This window comes from Passer montanus, unplaced genomic scaffold, assembly GCF_014805655.1.
Source record: "Passer montanus isolate IOZ18808 unplaced genomic scaffold, ASM1480565v1 scaffold23, whole genome shotgun sequence".
Taxonomy (NCBI): domain Eukaryota; kingdom Metazoa; phylum Chordata; class Aves; order Passeriformes; family Passeridae; genus Passer; species Passer montanus.
Window position 1 is genome coordinate 11,111,170 of NW_024366926.1, and position 24,031 is coordinate 11,135,200.

Consider the following 24,031-nt stretch of genomic DNA (forward strand, 5'->3'; position numbering starts at 1 on the left):
GTAGCTGAAAGAACCTGGCCTCCTAATTTTATACTTGAAGTAAATGGAGGAGTTTAGATGCATTAATACCCTCCAGTGTATCTGCTTGAGCTGACTGCATCACGCGAGCAGTCTTGGCTGTGATTTTTGGTCTTTGGTCTGGGGCATCCGCAGTGCTGTACTGTGACAGAGATTTGGTGCAGTCTTGAGAGGTTATTTTCTGTACCATGCTGAGTATTCCTGTCAGTTCCTGAAAGCCATGAGCACTGTGTGAGGTGAGAAAGCATCCTAAGTTAGAAATGCTGCATGACTGAGCCCTCCAACAGAGCAAGTCTCAGGAATGTGTTATTCCAGAGTTTTAGTCACCAGATGAAACAGACTGCATAATTGTCTTGGACTCCAGTTGGATTGTTATATAGATGGTGTTTATATAAAATTCAGCCAACCTTGCAAAAAAAAATATATATTGGACAGTAAATTGAAGTCTGGCTTTCCATGTATGCTGTGTGGATGAAAGGTTGTGGAAATGGCAGCCTCACTTGGACAAGCTGCATGTTTACAGGCACTGGTTACAGCAGGGATGTGAAAGCTACACAGGGATCTAATTTATTTTCAATTCATTCCAAGATCTAATCCTGTTAGGGTTAGTCTCTAAACTTTTATTTTTTTTAATCTATTGATTTAAAGCTGAGAATGAAACTTACTCTGCTTGCTTGTGTGGGCATCAGAATAGCCAGTGCCAGATATACTGGCAGAGCAATATTTTGGTGCCATGCTGCACCATAAAAGATCCAAATATCCAGTTATTAGATTGTTTTATTCGTTTTTTTAACTTTTGAACGCATCTGGTATTTTTCCTGTGGTATAAAGCCCAGTTCTCGTCTATCCCAATGCCCCTAAAAGAATATCAATAGAAAAACAGGCTGAGAAGTTCATACTACTTCTGAGTCTATATGTATAGATGAGTAAATCAAAAGCTAACTATCTTATACATAAGCCACAGTTGTATCTTTTCATTATTTAGGGAAACCTTTCTATATTTACAAGCTCAGTTTCCAAAGAGCACACTGAAGTATGCTCAGGAATGCCAAATTAAAGGTTACTGACTCAATAGGGAGAGGTTTTTTTTCCCTTAATTAACTTCTGCTTTGTGTTTAAAAGTGAATTAGGCAGTTGGTTTTCAAATTTCCAGAAATCTCATCTTAATCTTCTTTGTTTTCATGGGACATTATAAAAATCCAGGAGGTTAGTCCAACTGTCTTTTTTTTTTTTTTTACTAATATATTTGCAGTATTTTATGAGCACTAAAAAAGGTCTTCCCAGAGGTACTTCTCTAACTGCTCTATCTGCTCTGCAATCAGCTACGGTGCAGTTACACACTCTTTGCTTAATTTTTTTTTTACAGGATCTACCTAATATAAGTATTTAAAGTCACTCTTGCATCAAGATTTGAATTTGGAAAAGGAGGGAGCTTTAACTGACATCTGATATAGGCATTCTCATGTGTTTTGGGGCATTTTTATACAAATTTGTTATCTCAGGATGTTCTCCTAGAGAAAATTTTCAAGGTCCTTGTATCTGTCTTCACAGTCCCCCATGAAGGAAAGGAGCAAGAATGTCAGGATGTGTCACACTTTGCAACGCCAGAGTGTGTGGATACCAACCTCGTTCTGAAGTGAGCTTTGTGGTGCATGGTGTTTTACTATTGCTGCAAACAATATCCTGTGGAGTGCAGTCACTTTTCAACAGTGGTGCAGTTCCAGCTGAAGATACATTGGTTCTCTTCCAGTGTTGCTGCTTCTCCACTTGATTTTTATTATAATCTTAATGGAACTGTAATACTTTTCTTAGAACTGTAAGTGCTAGAAGTAGGAGATTGTAGCGGGGCACAGTTGCTCTTAAAGAAAGCAGGTGTTTGGTCTTTGGCATTGTATGGGAGTTCTTGGGAGAAATTATGTTCGTATCACAAAGGCTCAAGCTGGTAGGTTTTGAAAACAGATTTCCACATGTAAAACAAACAAACAAAATCCCACAAAAAGCCCCTACTGAGACAATCGGGATAAGAGGTCCAGGCAAGCCAAATGAACTTTCTTTTGGCAGAACCTTTGTAGATATCATAGTCTAAACTTCTATTACAGCTGTGTGCCATGTTATTTTTTGTATATTGAATGTTTAGAACATTTCATGCTCCAGAAATGTCCAGTTGCCCTTGTTTAGTCTCTTGTTCTCCTCATTTTTGCTGAACACAATGGGAAAATGTGATCTAACATGGGACATGAAAGCAGCATTGTATGGGAAGGAGGCTGACTCTCCAGCCTGGAAACAGATCAGGAATAAAGGTAGGCCTGTTTTGAGCTCTCATCTCAAATGAAGAAGCACTGCAGCAGCTTAAGTCCCCACAAGATCAGACCTTGATCTACTGCTGAACAGTGTGTGCTGGCTCATCTTGTGAGAAGTGGGTTCTGTGGGAAGGGAGATGAGCACTTCAGCCAAGGCTGTCCCCTGAAGTGCTGTGTATGGCAAGGCACTTATTTGGTGCTGGCTTGGGTGGTGGCCATTGTCCTTGCAGCCTGGTTGGCCTTCATACTCCTCATGCACAGAGAAGGTAGGAAAAATCCCCCTCTTCCTTCATATGGAGTACTGAGGGATGCATAGGAATGAGATGACTGAAATATGCAATGGCCAAGTTGGGCTTTGAAAGAATGCCTCCTGGTGTGAAGAACCAGTTGTTGAGTAGGAGAAAGGGCTTGCTTATTTCTTCTGCTTTTCCCCAAAACATAAGAAAATTGCAGTAGTGTGGCTTCCTGGCTTCCCTGTGTGGGTTCAGCAGCCTGCAGCAGTTGTGCAGTCAGCTCTTAAATCTGCATTTCGTCTGCTAAAGCATGAGCAAAGTTCTTGCGAGATCCTCATGTCCATGGAGCTCAGAAAAGGGACTCTCTCCCTGACAAAAGAACATGGTCAGCATGGAAAATGTTGTCCTTTTTGTACTCAAGCTAGGAATCGATCATGTCGTTACATGCCAAAGGGACAATTTTGACTGGGTTTTTTTTGCAGCTCTTGTAAGTTTGTTTTAACTTGAAGGAGGTTACTGCAGTTACCAGAGGCTGTATCAGGAAAGTCTGGTCCCTTTTGTGCAGTAGGAAGCCTTCCAAGCATACGGACAAAACCAGTCAGGTTTTCTATTAAAGGCTCATAGAGCAGGTCTGCAAAATCTTTTACCTCTGGACTGATTGCTGGGGCAGTGCTTAGGATTGCCCAGAGTGGGCACATCACAGGTTTGTGTGTGCAGTGCACGTGGCTGTGACACTGGGCAGCTCTGACCTGTGGGAAGTGCCTGTACTCTCTGTGCTAAACATACATTTTTATCATATGGAAGCTCACAGTGGTAGGAACAAGAGTCAGTGCTGTGACAGAAAGAGTCAGGTGAGGTCAGACAGTGTTTGTGGGCTGTCTTGCATCCTCTTCCTCTCTTGGCTGGACAGGAGGCTGTGTCATGCATTTCAACTTGCTGCAAAGCCATAGCAGGGGCTACAGAGCACCCTGCAAACCCATGCTGTGCAGTTTTACTTGGTCTGGCCAAGTGAAAACAAAGTTGCTGATTAAAATAATTTTTATTTTTAGCTGGTTTGATTTATTCAGCAATTATGTCTGATTTTTGTTCCAGTGGCTCTTAATAGGGCTGATTTACTTGTTTGATCCTCCCTCCTTTCACTGTTACTTTAAAACTTCTTTATTTACAGATTACAAGTACTCTTTTTCTGTCCAAAACAGGAATGCTGCACACCTGCTTTGCTTTGCATAAAGGGTTCTCTTCCATCTGATCCACCTCGCATTGATGTCCCTGAACTTCCTGCAGCAGAGAACAGCAAAGTCTCTCTGGTCCTTGGGGTATTGGTTCTGTGCTGTGGCTCATTGCACAGCTCATGTGATGGCTTTTTTTTCTTTAGGCTCAAACTGGAAAATAAATATGTACTGAAGAACCTGGTCCTGAGGAGATGTTAATTTTCTGCAATGAATAAAGAGTTGTGAAGGAGCTAGATGATTTCTTGCATGTGGACAGCAAGAAGGAAAGCAATTGCTCCTCCTTTGGGGGGTCAGTAAGGCCAAATACTGAAAGTGGGGTGAATTGAGCTGGACTGATTGTACAAGTTGTTTCCAATTTATGTAGGATATAGGTGGTGTTGATTTTTTGTTTGGTTGGTTTGGGGTGTTTTTGTTTTTTTTCCAAGCAGCATTTCTGGCTTCTTTTTTTTTTTTTTTTTTTTTTTTGAGGACAGGTATGCTGGTTGCCTCTTTAAAGTTAAAAATAACAGCAGTTTTAGATTACTCAGCATGATTTGGGAATAGATTCTGTTGCTCTCTGTCAATCCTAGTTCAGATAGAGATTTAACACAGAAATCCTGGATTGGAGGCAGTGCTTGCCCTCAGGGATAGAAATAAAATGAAGGGGGAAGGATGGGGGATAGTGAAAGGAGAAGGAGGATTCTTGGCACCATTGAGCTGTGTCATGTAGTTATGATTATAATTGGCATTTTCAGGGCAGTACTTTTGGCAGCCTGTGGGTTTGTTTCCTGTGAATGCTGCTGCTCGTCTGTGACCAGTGTAGAAAAGGAATTCAGAGGGATCTGCTCTGTGGTTTAACCCCAGCCAGCAGCTAAGCCCCACACAGCTGCTTGCTCCTGCCCCTCTCCCCAGTGGGATGGGGGAGAGAATCAGGAGGGTAAAAGTAGGAAAACTTATGGGCCAAGATAAAGGCAGTTTGATCAGTAAAGGATCACGTGTGCAAGCAAAGCAAAACAAGGAATTCCTTCCCCACTTCCCAAGGGCCAGCAGGTGTTCAGTCATCTCCAGGAGAGCAGGGCTCCATCGCACATAACTGTGACTCGGGAACTCTAACGCCATCACTCCAAATGTCCCTCCCTTCCTCCTTCTTCCCAGCTCTATATGCTCCATATGGTGTGGAATATCCCTTGGGTCAGCTGGGATCAGCTGTCCCACCTGTGTCCCCTCCTAACTCCTTGTGTACCCTCAGCCTTCTTGTCCCCTCCTAAGTCCTTGTGCACCCTCAGCCTTCTTGCTGGTGGGGTGGTGTGAGAGCCACAAAAGGCCTTGACTCTGTGTAACCTCAGTAAGGAAAACATCCCTGAATTATCAACATTGTTGCCAGCACAAATCCAAAGCATAGCCCACACCAGCTACCACACAGAAAATTAACTCCATCCCAGCCAAAACCAACACATATTCTAACACGAAAGAATGCAATTTAAATGTCAGCAGGAAGCATGATGGAAGTAAGTAATACCGAGTAGCTGAAAAACTGTAAATGGCACCCTAAAAGCCTGCAATTTGGCTGCTTTGTTTATATGTACACATCTTTGTGCATGTACAGTTTAGTAAGAAACAATACTGCATGTCTAAGGGGTCTAAGGGTTTGAAGTAAACTGTATAATCCAAACCCAAGCAGTAGTACTTAATGTTTTCTGTTATATACCAAATAAAGGAATTTTACACGAACCATGTGCAGGATGATGTTGAGCTCAAGAGTTGAAACATATGGGGTGTTTTTTCCCCACTAGGATTTATTAATGTAATATGCAGTATCTATGTGTGTTTATATATATATATAGTTATATATCTGTCCTCTGTGACTCTCTTTCTGGTACTTCATGTCCATGGTCATTTTTACTCATCCCATAGGGCTATGATGATGTGTCTTCTTTTGGTTTGTGCTTTTTTTTGGTTTGGGCTTTTGTGCTGCCTGCTTAGGGTGCCAGAGTCATGCATGCTTGTTTTGTATAGCATAACTCCAACAAAAGAGCTTGAGCTTTGGGTTGGGAACGAGGTTATTAACCAGAGGTTAATAATGCAACTGTATGAGACCCTTGTGGTATTTAACTAAACTGTGTTTTAAAGCAGAACTGACTCCATGTTTCCAACTCTGAAAGCCCCAGAGTGAGAATGAAGATGCTGGAGTTCAATGGGAGTAGGGCACTGCCATGAGAGGTAAATTTGGCCAGCAGACTACTGCCTAAATTGGTGGATTTCCCTGTTGAGTTGGTGATGCTCGTAGAGCTGCATTTGTTTCACAAAGCTTTATTATACCAATCCAAATCTAAAGACATCTCCTGTGCAATGGGGAATTGCATCTTGTGTGAGAAGGCTGATGGAGCTGGGTGTAGCACAGGTCTTGGACTGGCCCACAGCCACCAGAGAGGAAGGGAAAAAGCTTTCATCCAGGCTTGCAGTGGGTAAAAAGAGAAGAAGAATTTGTTTCATCTAAACTGGCTGAGGTTAAATTTAATAGAGAATGGCTTCTAATGGTTAGTCAGAGGGGCAGGTGTGGGATTTCTGTCACAGGAGGTTTCTGACAGCAGATCCAGCTGGCTCTGCTGCTGTGGTCAAGCCGAGTTCATCTCTTCTGAAGGACAGACCAGGTGGTGTGTTCTGACCTATTGCAGCCCTAAGTCTGGAGCCCTTCTGTCTGAAAGATTGTCCTGACTCTGTCTAGGAAGAGACCTGTTTTTGTCTTCCTCTGAAATTTGGTGTGCCTATTTTTATATTTTTTTTTTTTTGGGGGGGGGGGGGGAGCAAAAAAGGCTTTGTGTCATACACTTTGCTTCTTTCTGCCACACTAAGCAGCATGCTAAAATGAAGGGGGTGCTGGGGGTAGCTGCTGTTAGATGTCATCACCTCTCTTCTCAGTGTGCAGGCACTATGCAATGCCTTGGGTGAATACTTTCAGAGGAGAGACCAAGACACAGCATTCAATACAGCCAATGCATAACTCAGTACCTTAGGCAAACACTTATTTCAAAGGAGTTGTCTAAAAATATATACTTCTTTTGTCTCCTCTGCCCTTCATGGGTGATGACTGGGCTCCTGTGTAGTTTAAAGATGAGATGAAAGGATTCAAAATAATAGGTAAGAGGAAGGGGGAAAATAGCATGAGAGTTAACAGTTCCTTACACAAGAGACAGACATCACTGTATGCAAGGATTACCTAAACCTTTTTTTTTTCTGATTTTAGACATATTTACATGCTGACCAACCAGCTCCTGGTACTTGCTCATAATGAAATGTAAAGCTTCTTTAGATTTTGGACTAGGAAGAAAGCAAACCTGCATCAGTAATACTCCATGATTTAAGTACCTCCATGGTGGAACTGATCTCTGTACACTCAGCCAGACATGTTCTGGGCTCATCCAAAGCCCCGTGGGCAGCAGGGCAGGGAGGGGATTCTGCCCCTCTGCCCCGCTCTGCTGAGACCCCACCTGCAGGGCTGCATCCAGCTCTGGGCTCCCAGCACAGCAAGGACAGGGACCTGCTGGAGCCAGGCCAGAGCAGGCACCAAGGGGATCAGAGGGATGGAGCAGCTCTGCTGGGAGGAAAGTTTTTATATTTTTTTTTTTTGGGGGGGGGGGGGTGTTATTATTTGTTTATTTTTTCTTATTTTTGTAATCTTGGCCTGACTAAAATCAGGTTACTGTTACTCATTCTTCAACCTGCGTTTTAGATCCACTCTTGATACCTGCAACATATTAGCTGCAGTATGTATCTGCTTTTAAAGATACTCTCGCTAGACAAGAGTTCTCATTGCATAGCCTCACCGTTTTATGCATGTCCTTTCTCATATCTCCTCTCGTATCTGAGGTCTAATCTTTTCACTCCATCTGAGACTGCTCTTGTTGTCCTGTCCTCTCAGCTGGCTGCCCTTTGGTTTGTGTGCTGTTGACATAAATCAGCATTTATTTGGGAGCAGCATCTGGCGAGGTGTAGGTCTTATTAAAGGGGATCTGAAATGCCTACAGTACTCTAAGGTACTGTAAAATAAATTAATACTAGTGAGATTAGGAATAAAGCAAATCTTTATCTTGGCTAGAACTGTATTATTGGAATAGTATATTCTACACAGGAAAAAATAAAGGTTGATCCTTCAGTATATCATTTTGTAAATACTGTTGTCAGCATTAGGTTCCTCCACACAGGCTCATTGGGCAAACAATAATCTCCTTTCATGCTAAAATGTCTTATTTTTTTCTCTAGTGTCTAGGAATTACATTGGGGGATAAAAGAGCTTTGAAGAGCTTTATCTTCTAAAACCATTGTTTTCTTTGTTACTTTTGTGCCAGTTTCAGAAATACTGGTATCCAGCAGTTAGTAACCATACAATTAAAATGTATTAATGTAGTGCTGTCATGGAAAATCTGAATATATAGAGAATAAAATATCACCATTGCAGAATGCATATGCATCAGCCCAGGGTTTTCAAAACAAGCATTAGGATTTTATAGCTTATTTTATGAATTTCTGAAGTATATTTCTTACTGGTTCATGTGCCAAATATATATATCAGTGGGTTACTTATCACTTAATAGCATAATCCTTTTATAAGACTTCAAATGCACTGGCCCCATTTGACAGCATATATTTTTCCTCAGGTTAATGGCTTTTTTTTTTTTTTGTAATAACTAAATTCAAGAATGCAGTCCTGTTTGATTTTTTTTTTATGTTACTCATTCAGGAAAGCCAGGCCAAAAAAAAATTAAAAAGAAAGAATGCTAGCTTCAAAAAGGTAAACACAATAGTAGGTGTGTCCAGAAGGAAAACATTTGAAATGCAAAATTCCTAAAAATAGTGTTGAGATGGAAGCTGCTATTTTGTCTTCATGGCAAGTTGTTGTCTTGTGAATACACAGTGAATGAAAACGATAAATTTAGAGGGCTAATTTGAAGACCTTCACCTATCTGGAAACCTGAAAGAAGAGCTTTCCAACTGACTCTTGTGTTGCTGCTAAGTCCTACTGTGGTGGTTTTCCTACTATTAAGAAACAGCAGCTGAACATCTAGGATTGTTAGAACAAACTTCCATCCAATTTTCAAGTTATTAATGGAAGTTATTCAGGATTTTCTGTTTGCTTGATCAGAAAAACATGGTGTTTTTCAGTTGCTGAAGGCTACATGCACATATGAAAGTGGGAGGAGGGACTGGGTTCTTGGCTATTGAAAGAAAATGCCAGTGTTTTATTTTAAAGCTCATCTTGTCCCAATATATTTTGGTTTAATAGTCTTAATTTATCTTTAGATGTCTTCGTTTTGGGGAAAAAGGCACACTGAACTCTATGATTTAGTGTGTGCAAGTAAAACAATAACCATGAGGTCTGTTGGTGTAATACTGAAAGTACTGTAGCAAAACAGATTGGAGATTAAATAGGAGCAGTACACATGGATGCAAATCATGCTTTGGAGGCTTTTGTGTTAACTCTGCTCCAAAGAAAAGTGGTGTGTCTCCTTCTCTCCAGCCTCTAGGCTCTTCACCATGAGTGATGAAGCAGTGTTGAGGAGAGTGTGGGTGACACCTGGCTATCAGTCATCTCTGTGATATTGTGTGCTGTCAGGCCACTGTGACTGATCGTCTGCACCCCATGGGATAAAAAAATTGCAGAACATGGTTTGGCTGCTGCTTCCTCTGCCAGGACAGAGGATTTGGAGTGGGGGGGGGAAATCTACCAAAATAGTCTCAAAAAAAATAAAGATTGTGCCATCCTGAGGGGAGTTGAGAGTATTTAGGGTAGGGAGCAATTATTTTTTCCGTGTATAATGGGACATCACTGATTTTTAATTCTATTTCAAGATGATTTACTGAAGACACTGTGATACAGCAGTGATCTATATTTAGGAGTGAATGACATCTTGCAAGTTAGTTTGATCCTCACCTACCCCTCTATGATCTTAGTGGTTTTAGTAAGGAATAATCCATGGATGAGTTTCCAGTTAGGTGTGGGGAGGGGGCAGGATTGGGCCTTGGAGTTGGTAAGGAGGCAAGCTCCCCTGAGAAGAGTGGGGATGGTAGATTAGCATGGTGTGATGGAAGAGGTGTAGAAGAAATTGCTTGCTGAGCTGGGCATCCTTTGGCTGCTGTTCCCCCGGCCGGACGGGGGGGTTTGGGGGGGGGGGGGAATCTACCAAAATAGTCTCAAAAAAAATGAAGACTGTGCCATCCTGAGGGGAGTTGAGAGTATTTAGGGTAGGGAGCAATTATTTTTTCCGTGTATAATGGGACATCACTGATTTTTAATTCTATTTCAAGATGATTTACTGAAGACACTGTGATACAGCAGTGATCTATATTTAGGAGTGAATGACATCTTGCAAGTTAGTTTGATCCTCACCTACCCCTCTATGATCTTAGTGGTTTTAGTAAGGAATAATCCATGGATGAGTTTCCAGTTAGGTGTGGGGAGGGGGCAGGATTGGGCCTTGGAGTTGGTAAGGAGGCAAGCTCCCCTGAGAAGAGTGGGGATGGTAGATTAGCATGGTGTGATGGAAGAGGTGTAGAAGAAATTGCTTGCTGAGCTGGGCATCCATGGGACAGCTCAGAGAAGGCTGATGATGGCAAGAAGTAAGATTGCTGGTGGCTTTCTAAAGCCTGGATCTGTCAGATCAGGCTGAAGCCTCCACACAATCCTTTATGCCTTCCTTTGATGCTTTCCAAGAAGGAAAGTATTATTAGGTACTTGGTTCTTGCCAAAATGCTTTAATAAGCATTTAGGTTATGTATTCTTATTTCTCTTTGTCATCATTATTCAAGCAAGTGCCAGGCAACTCCTTTGATTACATTTAATTCTTGACTTTATAAAATGAATCAAAAATACCAAGTTCAAGAAACATTGTCGAAAAATTAGATGCGTTTAATTTTTTAGAGAAATTCCCCATTACTAAAGCCTGAATCTTACTGTTTTCCATGTACATGAGCTACCTATATATTGACGCATACAGTGTCCTGTAGATCTGTTACTTTTGCTGCAGTAAGATAAACCAGAATCATGTAAAGATGTGTGTTTTCTGTAGATAATTGCTCTCTTTGGGATGCTTTCTTTGACTGAACTTTCATGCTGCAGAAATTCACATTTGACTTCAGCAAAAATATTTTGGGACAGTTGACCAGATCCTTGTCTTCAGAGATATTCCTATAACCCCAGCGATTCTTCCCATGATATTGACAGTATTGAATGTGGTACAGAAGATGCAGTTATCAGGAGAAGATGACACTGGCTGTTTCTTGCTGTGATTTGAGATATCATTAATCCATTTTCAGTTTTGTCTCAGTTGTGAGAAAGAGCTACTTGGTGTTCCTCTAGTGCAAGTCAGCCCCTCCTCTGCCTCAATTAGGCTGTGACCTAGACCAAGAACAGGTGAGTGAGGGCAGGGTGGGAGAGGAGGTGATGACAGGACTTCTTAAAATATTTATTTATTGAAAATGCCCTTTAGAATTAATTTATTTTTTGAGGTGTTTGAGTTTTTCTGTGATGCACAGGTGCCACTCCTTCTGGGATGATAACCCCAAGACCTAATTGAACTCAGCAGATACCAAGTGTGGGGGTGAAATTGTCTGGTTTTGAAAAGGAGGATTTAAGAATTTTGGAGTTTTTTTCCTCCAGCTGTTCAGAAAAAATAGCACTTTCTGTCTGTGTTGGCTGCCTTTTTCATTGGGACCTGATGTTTTAATTTGGGGCAGGAGGTCAGCCTGCAGAATCCAGGTGCAGCACTGATGTGATTCTCCTGGTTTCCTGCTGGAACCTGGAGGTCCTTAAAGATTGACACTTAAAGCTGAGGGTCATCAAAATAACTTGTGCTCTGTATGATGTCTGCTCAGCGTGGCTCGCTCCCCGTTCAGTCAACAGTAAAGGACAGCAAAAATATCACCTTTGGTCTTCTGGTCAGAAGCCTTGGGGGTGTTGAGGTTTGTTTTATTTTAGCTTTATTTGCTTCAGAAATTGAAAGATACACTTGAGAGCTCTGCCTTGGCTTCAAACCCCCAAACTGGGGGGCTGTTGGGGCTCCTTGCAAGACACAGTTTTAAATGGTTAGAACTGTAGGGCGTGTACTGACTTTCTCAGTTGATTGCAGTGCGAATGTAAAGTCAGCCCATAAATCGTAGCCAGTGTTTTGATTACAAATCATTACAAAAATGCCAGATTATTCAGTTTGTCACAAATCCTTCTAGACTACACAATTAAAGTCATAACCACAAATATAATCCTGTAAGATAAAGTTACTTCATTACACAATCTCTGTCTGGTTTACTGTTTGCTTTTTATTTTGATGACAGACTGAGTAACTGAATTTTTCTGTGTAGTTAACTTAAGTGGCAACACACATACTTTTAATATCTCTGCCAATTCTGGAGTTAATTTTGCATTCTTAAATTTATTGATATTGATTAGTATAGTAATTAGGCAAAGCCTTGATTTTCACTCTAGTGATGGGAAAGTCAACTTTAAAACAATGAAGTTTTAGAAAAGACTTGCTAGTTATGTCCACCACTAGACCAGTCTTGTCACATGATCAGGAAAAAAATGATTTGTGATCACTGGTACATTGTTGGGTAGGTGACTGGAAGGAGGTTGGTGCTTTCCTGCAAAAGCAGTGACTGCTGTCAGTCTGCAGAATTATAGTGAGGCAGAGGACAGCTGCTGAACAGGAACAAAATGAATAGTTCACTTGGGAATGGATTTCAGACCAAATCAAAACTTTTTGTACAGTTTCAGATACCCATCTCATTTCTTGTGTGGTACTTGTCTCTTCCTGCCATTGCATGTCCTGATGCTTCCAGTGCAAAGGGAACTCCAGTGGGCTAAGGAGCGACTCATGCCTGCCAGCCAGAGCCCAATGACTCAGTGTGTCAGAGTAATTCTGATAAATACCCAGACTAAGATAATCAAAACCCATCCAGGGATTTGGTTGTTGTCCTACTTATTAATTTTAATGGTAATTGAATATCCATGTCGATTACTCAGGCTGTAAGCTCAGCTTCCCGAGCTCTGTGTATTCAATTTCAAAACACTGCATCTTCAGAGTGTGGTGTATTTAAGTCAGAGGAGTGGTCTCAGTGTGGACAGGCAGTACAGATAGGCAGGAGCTACTGTGTCCTTTGGAGTCACAGTAAGTGAGTCTGGCAGAGCCTGTTTCTCAGAGCTGCAAAAGTGTATTGACCTGGCAAATGTCTTTAGCCCCCAGGGGATTTGGTTATGATGCTGACTGTGTAATATTTGTAAAAGGCTTTTGCTGTGAAGGTGTTGAAGAGAAAGCAGGGAATCTTAAGCAGCCCTTGCTCAGTGTTTGCGAAGCTGTTTTGTTTGATACCAATAGCCCAGGTAAACCTTTTGGACTTCTCTGTTCTCTGCCCCTTTTGAGCAAAACACTACTGAGAGATTTTTTTGCTTGCAGGGCTGTGTGCTCCAGTGCTAACTTGGGGTGTTTCTCAGCACTGCAGTTTGAGAGGCTGACCTTGCTGAAGCTGGACGTGCAGACGTCCCTGTGCATCTCTCCAGGTGTTGTAGAGGGTCCTTGTCAGAAGCCAGAGTCTATGTTGAGCTTTTTTTGTATGAGGGCAGCTTTTCCCAAACGAGTTCCCTGGAGCTTCTGACCCTGCTGGAAGACTCCATAGTATCCCCATTGATCAAGGGTAAAGAAAGCAACTAAATCCAAAATGGGGGCTAATGCCATAGGTGTCCTCTGTTTTACCGAACTGGGGATGACCTAAGTTAGCAAAGTCTTGATTACTGCCTCTAAAAAACAGATTGTCCCCTTCCTTTTCTTCAACCTTTGTTTTGCTTGTTGAAAAATAAAGCAGCAAAGAGACAAAATAGAGTGCGAGCAATTTTTTACACACAGTGCTGCAACCAAAGATACGACTTGGCAAATTTCCTTCCTTCTTTGCTCTGCAGAGTTTTAAAACTGAGAGCCGTTTTTTTCCTGTATTACAGTAAATACATAAGGAATCAAAATGATATTAAGGAAGAAAGTTGGGCAACACCCTGCTGTTCAAATATGTTGATTGCAAATAATTGACATTCTAGACATGCTATTTCTGTTTCTTAGCGAATTACAGTTTCAGTGTTGGTGGAGTAAAACAACTGTTAGGGAAAAAGCACAAGATCATAGTATTTGCTAGTCCTTATTATTTAAAAAGAAGAGCAGATCCATGAGTGTATGGGCTGAAGGTCATGGTGGTGTACTTTTATGGGATTTGAGGCCACTGGGTCTGTTAACATTATGTAGTTGAATTTCTTGTGGCACATATGGTGTAGAAACTTGTTCAGGAGTCCTTGCAGGAGGTCTGTAACCTTGATTTGGCCCACAAGTCGTCTTCTGGAGAGAGATTTCTCTGAGTGAGTATCCTCTTGTGCTAAGCCCATATTCCTTTGTAGCTTGTGCCAACATCCATCTGTCCTTACTGTAAGACAAATGAATCTTTCTAGCTCAAATTGGTCAAACTTTAGTTCTCAGTCAATGGGTCTTTCCATGCCTCCTCTTGCTAACTTTACAGGTGCGTACTACTCCTCTCTCTCTTCTCCTCCCAACAACCCTTTCAGGCAAAGAGGCCACAGGCAAGTTAGCTACCTCCCAGCCTTCTCTAATTTTCTAATGGGTTTTTGTGCTATAAAGTAGGGCTTTGCTCTCTTGAGTAGCTGTGGACTCTCTTGTGGGATCATTGCAATTTATTCTGGCTGAAGTGATGCCATTTGAAAAGAAAATGGTTTTCTGAAAGTGATATTAGTAAAGTGTTGCTGAAATTAATTCTGAAAGTAAATTAGTAAATTAGTATCTTGTTTGCTCTGTGAGGCAAATGGGAAGAAAATAATCCTTGTGATGGAAGCCAGGTAAAAGTGAAAAGGAAATCTTGGTGGCTGCTCAGCTGGTTGCTGTGGCAGGTCGGAATTGCAAGATGCTCTGTGACATGAAAATGTGGGCTAGAGCTGTGCTGAGGACTGTCATTAGAGAGCCTGTGGCATGGTTATGTGGTAAGGGGAGTCCATAGCGGGTGGATGTCCTACCACATGAGTGCACCTACACAGGTTTTGGAAGGAACACAGGTTACAGTGGAAGATATAACCTTGGAGCCTCCTAAAGCCCTAGGAAAGGTGGGATTTGGTCCTGGCTCAGCACCAGCTTCTGGGCAGGTAAAGGTTGTATGCCTGCAAAGCCAGGTACTTTGTGCAGCATCTCAGGATTCTGCATCCCTGAGCAGAGAAGAAAGAACCAAAATCACCTGTGTGCTTGGATGGCCTGTCTGATTGCTTCAGTCAACACAAATATGAAAATTCCCCTTTTGTGTGTATGAGTGGTAGAGTTCTTTTGGGCCTGGTCCAATGTCACTAGCTCACAAGGCAAGAGGAAGCTATTGAGAAGCAACAACAGGTGTTTGTGTCCTTCCCCTAAACAGCTAATCCCTTTACTTGGTCCAAAATTTCTTTCACTGCTTACTGTTTTATGTTTCTTTGTGTACGTTTGATTATGGATGAGAGCAAACATTATCAGAAAGCTTATTTTAGAAAGTGTTGTGAACTATGGGGGCAACATTTCAGCATCACAGTACCATTTCTTCAGCAGTCTTCTTTGCAGTGAGTATGTGTTTTGGTAAGAAGAATGATGTCAATTAACCACATAACATGTACAAGTGCTGTTTCCTATGCTAATTAGCTCTTCCTCTGAGAACGGTACTTTCAATTTATTTTTCAAAGTACATTCACTCATCCTTTTCCTTTCAAACTTCAACACTTTGTGAAATATGCATCCAGGTTTGCTGAAAGGCGCTGAAGCTGATGAGACAAAAATTGAAAGGGAAGTGATTCAATGCTTTAATTGCTAAATAATGATGAAACTGTGGTTGTAATTTCCTGTTAGTGTGAAATGGCCAATCAGTCCATTTTGTAGAGTGAGAGCAAGGCCTAGGATAGGCTGGATAAATAATCATCTGTAGTTTCTGTGCCAAGTGGTGCCTTTCAGGGACTTCTGAAGATTTTGTAAAACTTCTTACCAGAAAGTTAGGCTCCAGACAAGAATTGCCTTGCCTAGCAGTAAAATGCTGTTGCTGCAATTTTACTGAGTTCTGTCCACAAGCTGCACAAAATGGAGAGGAGATTTCGGTCAAGGATGACCCTACTGTGACAATGTCTCTTTGATAAGCAAGTCCAAGTCACGAGCTCTTGCCTGTGGCTTTCTGACTGGCCTGCTGGGCTGATAGGGAGAAGAAGCACTGAAAGGAAACACCAAAGCCTGGAGCTGTGCAGGATGGCAGATCAGAACATTCAAGGTGGCCAAAATCCAGCGGGTCCATTGCCACCAGGTGTTTACAAACTGTGATCTCCCACCTTTAGCCCAAATCTGCTGGAGGAAGGGCTGGGTGGTGGCAAAATCTGTATTCTCATAAGGAAATGTGGCCCCTTCCCATGTCCATGTGTTTGCTTCCTCTTTCTGCTCAGCCTCTACAATTTCTAACCCAGAATTAATCCCAGTATGCCCTGGATAGAAAATAGCAGTAGTAAGAGCTTGTAACTTAACTGAGCAGCCAGAAATGTAGCAATAGACCAATTAACTCATTTTCTATTTAAACCGTTTTTGATAGTTTGCTCTTTGAGGAACTGCATTTCTGTGTTCTTCACCTCTGTGCCTCAGGGACTTGGGTCTGGAAGAGACTCTTACTGTAACCTGGTGAGGGCAATATACATGAATCTTAATTATTTATGCACCCACTCTCTGCTCTCACATGGCATAGGCATGTTGGTGCTATCTTTAACCCACCTTACTTATGTGATGAATATATGTGGCTCATCATGGGCTTGTCTCCCTGATCAGATACTTTATTCTGAAACTTCCTTGAATCCCCCCCTTATGATGATGAATGATGGTTTGACTCCTGTAGCAAGTTCTCACTGTGGTTGATTATGCCCTGCCCCCCCAAAAAAAAGTTATCTTCCCTTCTCTTCAAAAGCATTCAGTTTAGATTCTGATATTTTTTGTTGGTTAAGCAAAAGCAAGCTGATAACAGAATTTTTTTTCTCTGTGTATGTGTTGCAGTATTACCATCAAGTTAAGCCATGGTTTACCTCTTGGTTAAGAACAAATTGGAGTTTTTTGAGTTTCTTCTGAAAACTTCAGCAGCCTTCCTAGACTTTGCATTATCACAGCTGATTGCTGAAACAGCATTTATTTTTGCATTGCAGACATCTCAGCTGAGGATTTAGCACATGATTGTCTTTGCTTTCTTTGCCATGGCATGTTGATGTTCAAGTGGTTCTTCAGTGGTTGCCAGATACCAGGAGAGTGTGGAGGTTGCATTGTGTGTTGTGTTATACGAAACATGTTCTTTGTGAAATGGTTAGGATATAGGACATCTGTCACAAACAATTGAGCACATCTGTGTTTCTTCAATTCCAGATTAAAAGGAACATTGAGCTCTGGGTTGCATCTTTGTCCAGCAGATTTACATCTGTGTAATTCTGGTGCCTTTTTTAAATAGGAACATAAACCTGACACAATGGGAATTAAATCTCATAGAATAAAAAGTAACTAAAAGTTTCATTATGTTGTGGAATAAGCATACCAGGCATCCACATGTATAATGTATTACCTATAGTGGGGTAAGTACTTAACAACAGTTATAATAAACCCATTCTGTTCATTCATTTTTAGATCTTAGCATACTGATTCAGACCTTAACTGAAAGTGAATATGCAATCAATGTCAGGCTTTTTATGCAGGTTTAATAATGTAGGCCTGCCAAGGTTCTTTAATTAAATAATTATTTATTGTTCAATCAGAATAGATTGTTTCACTATAGGGATTGCAGGCAAGTACATGCAAAATCCACCCTGAACTGATCATGTTTTAGCTGCTTACTGTAATCCTGAGTGATAATCTCTGTCACACAAAACAAAAAAAGGGGGGGGAAATAGTTGCAGTCAGATATTAAAAATGTAATACCTAATTCTGAGGTGATCAGAGAAAAGCACGCTAAGGTACAGTTTGGTGGTGCTGTGAACAAAGTTAGAGCTGTCTGACAAGTGAGGAAAGTGGGTTTTGTAGATGGTTCAGATTCAACAGAGCTGTCACCAAACCCAAAGTAAGCTAAGGTGTTCAGCATGTGGGGAATCAGGAAATCTGGCTTTGGATATTTTACTCGTAGCCCCCTGTATTCAAGAGGTGGTAAATGGAGCTGTTCAGGGGAAGTGCAGTAAATTTCGTGTGTGTGTCTGCTGCACACACCAGTTCCCATAGGAGGGTCTGCACAGGCAGAGCATCCTTCTCATTTCTTCTGAGAGTATAGGAAATGCAGAAAATCTGTTTGGCGAGGGGGCTGCTGCTTGTAGCACTGCACAAGGCTGGCTTCAGATGGCCCCTGCTGCCACGGCATGTCATTAATGCAGCTCACAGCAGCTGGACTGAGAGAACTTCAGTGTTTATTAGGGGAATATAATCATTTAAGCCTGAATAAGCTTCAAAGCTCTAATGTGGCTGTTTGGCCAACAGAAATGAGATGTAAATTTGTGCTGAATAGCCACTGATTACAGAAAGATGATTAATGTGAGGTTTAAAATTGATTTATGGGTGCAGTTGTCAAGGCCTAAGCCATGAATGTAATATTATCACTATGAAAAGCTTTGGGTAGATTAGAGACCAGGGAGCAGTGGCAAAATAATGCATTTGCTGGAGGGTCTTGATACAGTGTGCGGGCCGTCTGTAGTCTGGTCAAATTCGGTATACGCCTGAGAGGTTAGGGTTGCCTGTGCAGCACGTGCATAATTGTGTCACTTGCCTGAAATACTAGAAAACCAGGAAGTTTAATCTGTTTTGCTTTCATTAAATACTCTTTTAAATCAAGTATTTTTTTTTTCTCTTTTACTAGAAACTCTTAAATGTGTACGCACTTGGAAGAAATTAGCGAAAGCTGATGGCAATCATCAAGATTAAGATTTTAGTTTAATTTTTTGCAAAGTTTTGCTATTCTGTGCATGAAGAAGAAACCAAATGCTTTGTGTTATTTCAGCTGTAGTAAACAGAATCACCACATAGATTTTGATTTGTTTAAATATAAAGACAACATTAAAGTAACAAGGAAAACTTCCTTTCTTTCTACTTTTCAAAGTTGTTCTGTGAACCTCTTGGTATCATCAGATGATGAGTAATGTGAATAATATCCCAAAAGCTTTGAAAATCCAAGCATTTGGTTATAAACCTAAAATTATGTCCTGCTCTGAGTCCTTCTGAAAATCTGGCTTTGTCAGCCTTCCAGTGTTAAACCATGTGGTGTCAATACTGTTTGTTCTGGCCTTTGTTAAATTGCTCTGCAATGAGTGTAACATTAGGCAGTGAAAAATGATTTAATGGTATTGTGTTTCTTCATTGCTTCTTTCATGCTCATCTCCATTGTCTTTCCTTCAATTGCTGGACTGTGATTTGAGATGGATGTTTTAAGTCTGATGTACAGAGAATTTCAAACCTTTAAAAAAATAAACCTGTGGGAGGGGAGGTGGGGTTTCCAGATAGCACATTGCTTTGTTCTGGTTAGGGGGTGGGCGCAGTGCCTGATTAGGCATGCTGAAGAGGGGCTGGTGCTCCTTTTCATTTCAGTTCCGCTAGCCTCCAGCTGGGTTCTCATTCCATTTGGATTCTGGTGCTGACATCTTTCATTGATCATGCAAATTGTCAAAGTCTGAGCTAAACTTCAGTCCCATTTTCTTTTTTTTCCCCATGTATCTTGGTGTGCAGACTGAAAAGTCTAGGTGACTTTGTCCTGATGTTTCTCCAATTTTCAACAGCTTGAATTGTGCAGGCATCTGAACAGAGAATACATTTCATAAGCATGTACTGAAAATAGTTTTTAAGGTTTTAATTGTTCTTTCTTACCCGTTTTCTTGGGTGGTACTTTGTGTAGCAAATTGTTGCTTGTGTTTTGAGACGCAATTGCAGCTTTCCAGAAATCTGCATTGTTTCTCAGTGGTGCAGAGCAATCCAGGAATTGTCAACGCTTTTGCTTTATAGGGACTTAAACTGAGAAGTCTCCTGCACAGCCTGATGCAGAAGTGGAAGGTGTGGCAGCAAACCTTACATGCATACTACAAATAAAAAAGACGACTGAAAAATTGTTCAAGTAGTAAATTCAAATGTCTACACAAGAGGAGTTGATGATTACGACATTCTCTGTGTAACTTTAGGTGACTGATAATGTCACCTAAAGTAGCTCTTCTTGAGACATGTCACATGTAGCTCTTCTTGAGAGGAGCAGTCATGCTTTGTCGTTTGGTTTCAGTATGGGGCTCTCCTGTTTGGTGTTTTCCCTCAGCTCTGAGCAGTGTGACGGTGTGAGAACCTTTTATTTGCATTACTTAATGCAGGAGGAGGATTTCTAGCAGTCCTGATTGCACACAGGATGATGAAAGGTCGACCTGGGTGGAATTAAAAACGTCCAAAACACTGTAAGATACCGAAGTATCCACCCAGATGCTTAAGCTCTCAGTTCTAAAAATTGCATTTTTTAAAGCTGTTGTCTGCTGATGAGCTGTTCTGAGTATTGGAATGTGCAGTTGGCAGCAGTGGAGTTAGGATGGAGCGTGGCAGTGCTGTGAACATTCACCCAGCTCATTTTCAGTGCAGTTTTTTTTTATAGTGGAGATGAAACATCAATTATCTCCCCATCTTTGCTATTCACTCTCCTGCCCTCGGTCAGAGTGCAAAGCCAAATGTGAAACCTTGGCACCAAGTGAAATTAAGTCTTGTTAACTCTTGATGCAGTGGGGAGTAGCCTTTAACATGAAGCAAGGCCCTTTTTCTCCTCTTAGCATTTTTGCTGCCCACACATTGCAAGGGGTCATTCAGAAGCACCTCTGGCAGTGCCTGTAACTCTGCTGAGGTGAGGATTTGCCCTTTTAGTGGGAGGTGGTTGGAGGGGGTGGTAATGGAAGTGACTCTCTAAATTTGCTCTCTGCTAGGTAACTATCGCACATGGGCTAGGGAATATGTGTTTGGCTAATACAGAAATGGAGAAAAAATATTCACTAGTCTGATGTGGAACATCTCACAATCATGCTTTAAATTTCCAGTTCATACCTCTTTGCTCTTTGCTTCCTTCTCTTATGTTTTAGTGTATGAAACATGATCCTTAGCTTCTTGCTGGGAAACCTCCAGTAATGAGTGAGGAAACTCGTATTTACTTCAGCTAATTAACCTCAGGATATTCTGAAGCTCTGTGTTAACTGGACTGTGCAGCTTAGTGACCAGAGTGGCATTGTAAGAAGCAGCAGGAAACTGCAATCCAGGAGTAAAATAAGAGTAGCCCAAAAGTAGCTCATAGTGTTCTTATTTTTGTTTTATTTTCCTGGTTGGAGAAATTGGGAATGTGCCAAGCCACCAGAAAACGTTAAGTTCCTCCTTCAGAAACTCAGCTTTCATTAGGCCAGATTTCCGCCTGAGTAGGGAGATTAATCAGATGCTTTCTGTCCTCTGTTATCCATTATGCTGTTTGCTTGACTAGTAACTGCTGTCAGTAGGAATATATATCTGTATGTATAAATGTCTCAGTTGTAAAATTGCCATCCAAATGAGGCTTGAGCCTCGGCTAGGGGCACTGTCAGATGTATGGAAATAGTAAGATCCCAGACAGTTGCAACTGCTTCTGGTATTTAAAGGTTTTAGTAAACTCTTGCCAAATGTTGTTTGCATTGAACTTACGCAGTTTCTTTTGGACACTGGCTCCTGCCTGGAAAATGAGCTCCAAAGCCCCTAAAATTAGGCTGAGAAAGTGTAAAAAAAGCTTCACCTTTTGCATTATAAAAGTGGATGTTGGTATTGGAAAAGTTTGCACAAGAAATAATTTTTTTGTTGCTTGGTAGCTGAAATTTAAAAGTGTGTTTGAGGCTGAAAGAAGTAGTTTGTATTACTCCAGAACAGTTTTTTCATAATTTTTTTATCTGGCCTCTATTTTGTTTAAACTCAAGAAGAGAAGATGGTAAAGACATGGTTTGGGAGGCTCTCAAAATAATTGGTTTCTTTTTTACTGATTTTTTTTTTTTTGTTCCCTCTCCTTTTTCCTGACTTGATCCAAGTACATGAATTGCTTTTGTTTCCTGATTATTTGTATTTCAAATTTGTGATTTACTGGAAAATGTGATGTGGCTCTAGTTGGTGTCCTTCCACCAGTTGGTGCAGGGCAGAAGGGGAGAAGCTGCTGAGCTGTCCCAGTGAGCAGGCACCCTGCTCCAAAGCAGAATTTGGGTTTTAAACCTGTGTGGTTACCCTGGTACAAATGCTTAAAAATTGTTGCCCAAGTGTGCTGTTTTAAGCATAGGTACGGATGGAAAAAGCTGGCCAAAGTTATTTTGATGTCTCTGCTCTGCTTCCTGCGCTGCTCACCCATTGCAAAGAGCAGGGTTGCAAACAAATGTGCATCATTGTTCCAGGTTTCTGCATTTTTCTGCTGCTTGAGAGTGGTTTGGATCCCTGTCCCTTGCTGTGAGGGGAACCAGGCTTCTCCAGCTCCTCATCCAGGTGCTGGTGGACTCTGCCATGATCAGTAGGTCACAGAGGTTGTACACACACCTCTTGCCAGTGCCTGTGTTCAAGACAAAACTCTTGCTCCTGCCAGTCATTGCTGTAGAGGGGGCTAAAAGTAACATGACTTTTTGGATGCTGTCTTTTTTGTTCTTGTTCTTTGAGCAAGCAAAACTCCTTTAATGAAGACTGAAACACCTCCAGCAAAATCAGGCTCTTGCTTAATCATACATCTCCCGAGCTGAAAATCTGATCAATGCCACATATCACAGCTTCTGTTGACAGCACTGGCAATATTTGGTGGCAGCATTTGAAATCTTGGGACTTCAAAACAGGGACTGGCCTGTTTGTAAGTGCTGTTTTGCAATAGGCAAGGTAGTGACAAAGTCAGCCTTATTTTACAACTAGCACAGCCCTGCAAAACCTTCTGCAGTGCAGAAGAAAAGATGTGTAGTGCTCTGCCTGGCTTTCACTAGAGATTTAGCCTTATGTGACCTCACTGAAGTCACTGAAACTGTGCAGAGGAAAGCCTGCTGCTTGTTTGCTTTGGCTGTGTAATATGATAGCCAGTGGAAACCAGCAGGTAGCTAAAAAAAAATAACAAACCCACAAGTTTTTGGGTTTTGTGATGGGAGGAAAGAAGCAGGTTGCAAGATAAAGTTGAGTAGCAGGAGGGAACATTTGTGAGGGAGCTATGCTGGAGGCTATTGATTGGCAGCCAGGTCTTAACATCAGCTGCATAAAAGGAAATCGAAGAGTCTGCCCAAATGTTACCAGGATGAAAGGCAGGATAAATGGTACTGAGCTGAACACCAGGCTGGTTTGCCCTTCTCAAAGGGCATCAGGTGTCCCCTTTTCACTTGGCATAGGGATTGCATAGCACCTTGCCACACTGTCCTCTGCACCAGTATGTGCTCGTGGTGGCCTTGAGAGCAGTGTTTTGAGGTAAAATTGCCTTTCTGTGGGCAAAGGATATAGAGTACCTCTGATGCTTTCACACATTCAAAGCCAGAGATCAGAAATCCGTGCCAGGCTTGCTTTTTTTCCAAAAGAAAAAAAGATAAAATACTTAAATCCTTTTCTAGTCTTCCATCTTTTTGCTAGTAGATACTTGAGTTAACACGCATATGTTGCAGATCTCTGTGTGGCAGGGTGGAAAAATGAAATAGGAGAGGATGAGGCTTCTTGTAGCATGGAGCCTGTGAAATACGTAGTGGGAAGAGAGGCAGATTCACAGCCCTTGGAGTGAGGGAGTCCTGCTGGGAAGGTTTCAGGTAAGTCTTAGGAACACCTTTGCTTAATGTTTTTAAGCTTCCTTTCCCTCTTAAGATACCTAGAATTTTGCTAAATGCCTAATTTATTTTTCAGCAGTTCAAGGATGTGTGGAACTAGGAACAAGGCTTGAAATGGCTATACTGCCTTTAGTGGATGCTAAAGAAAATGAATGAGTCAGTGAAGACCAATAACAAAAACTAGTACTGCAACCCCCCCATCACCTCAAAACCAAATAAACAAAAGCTCTGAAATTTTCATCCCTGCTGTCAGTATTTAGTTTTGGGGCATCAGCCTTTCACTGTGCTGTGGTAGCAAATTGCACTCCTGGAATCTCCGAGATTAGAAACAAGCCTGAGTAGCAGACAGCTGGTGAATGTGTTTTAAAATTGTCCATTTAACCCAAGGCTGCTCCACTGAATGCTTTTTTAACTCTTATATCTTTAGTTAGA

At 41.5% G+C, this 24,031-nt stretch overlaps 1 protein-coding gene across 11 annotated transcripts in view; it reads left to right on the forward strand.

Annotated features, from left to right (window-relative positions):
• The window catches only part of EPHA5 (EPH receptor A5), a 194,426-nt gene that overhangs the window by 15,966 nt on the left and 154,429 nt on the right, over positions 1 to 24,031 (forward strand). The gene's annotated exons all lie outside the window — the stretch shown is intronic.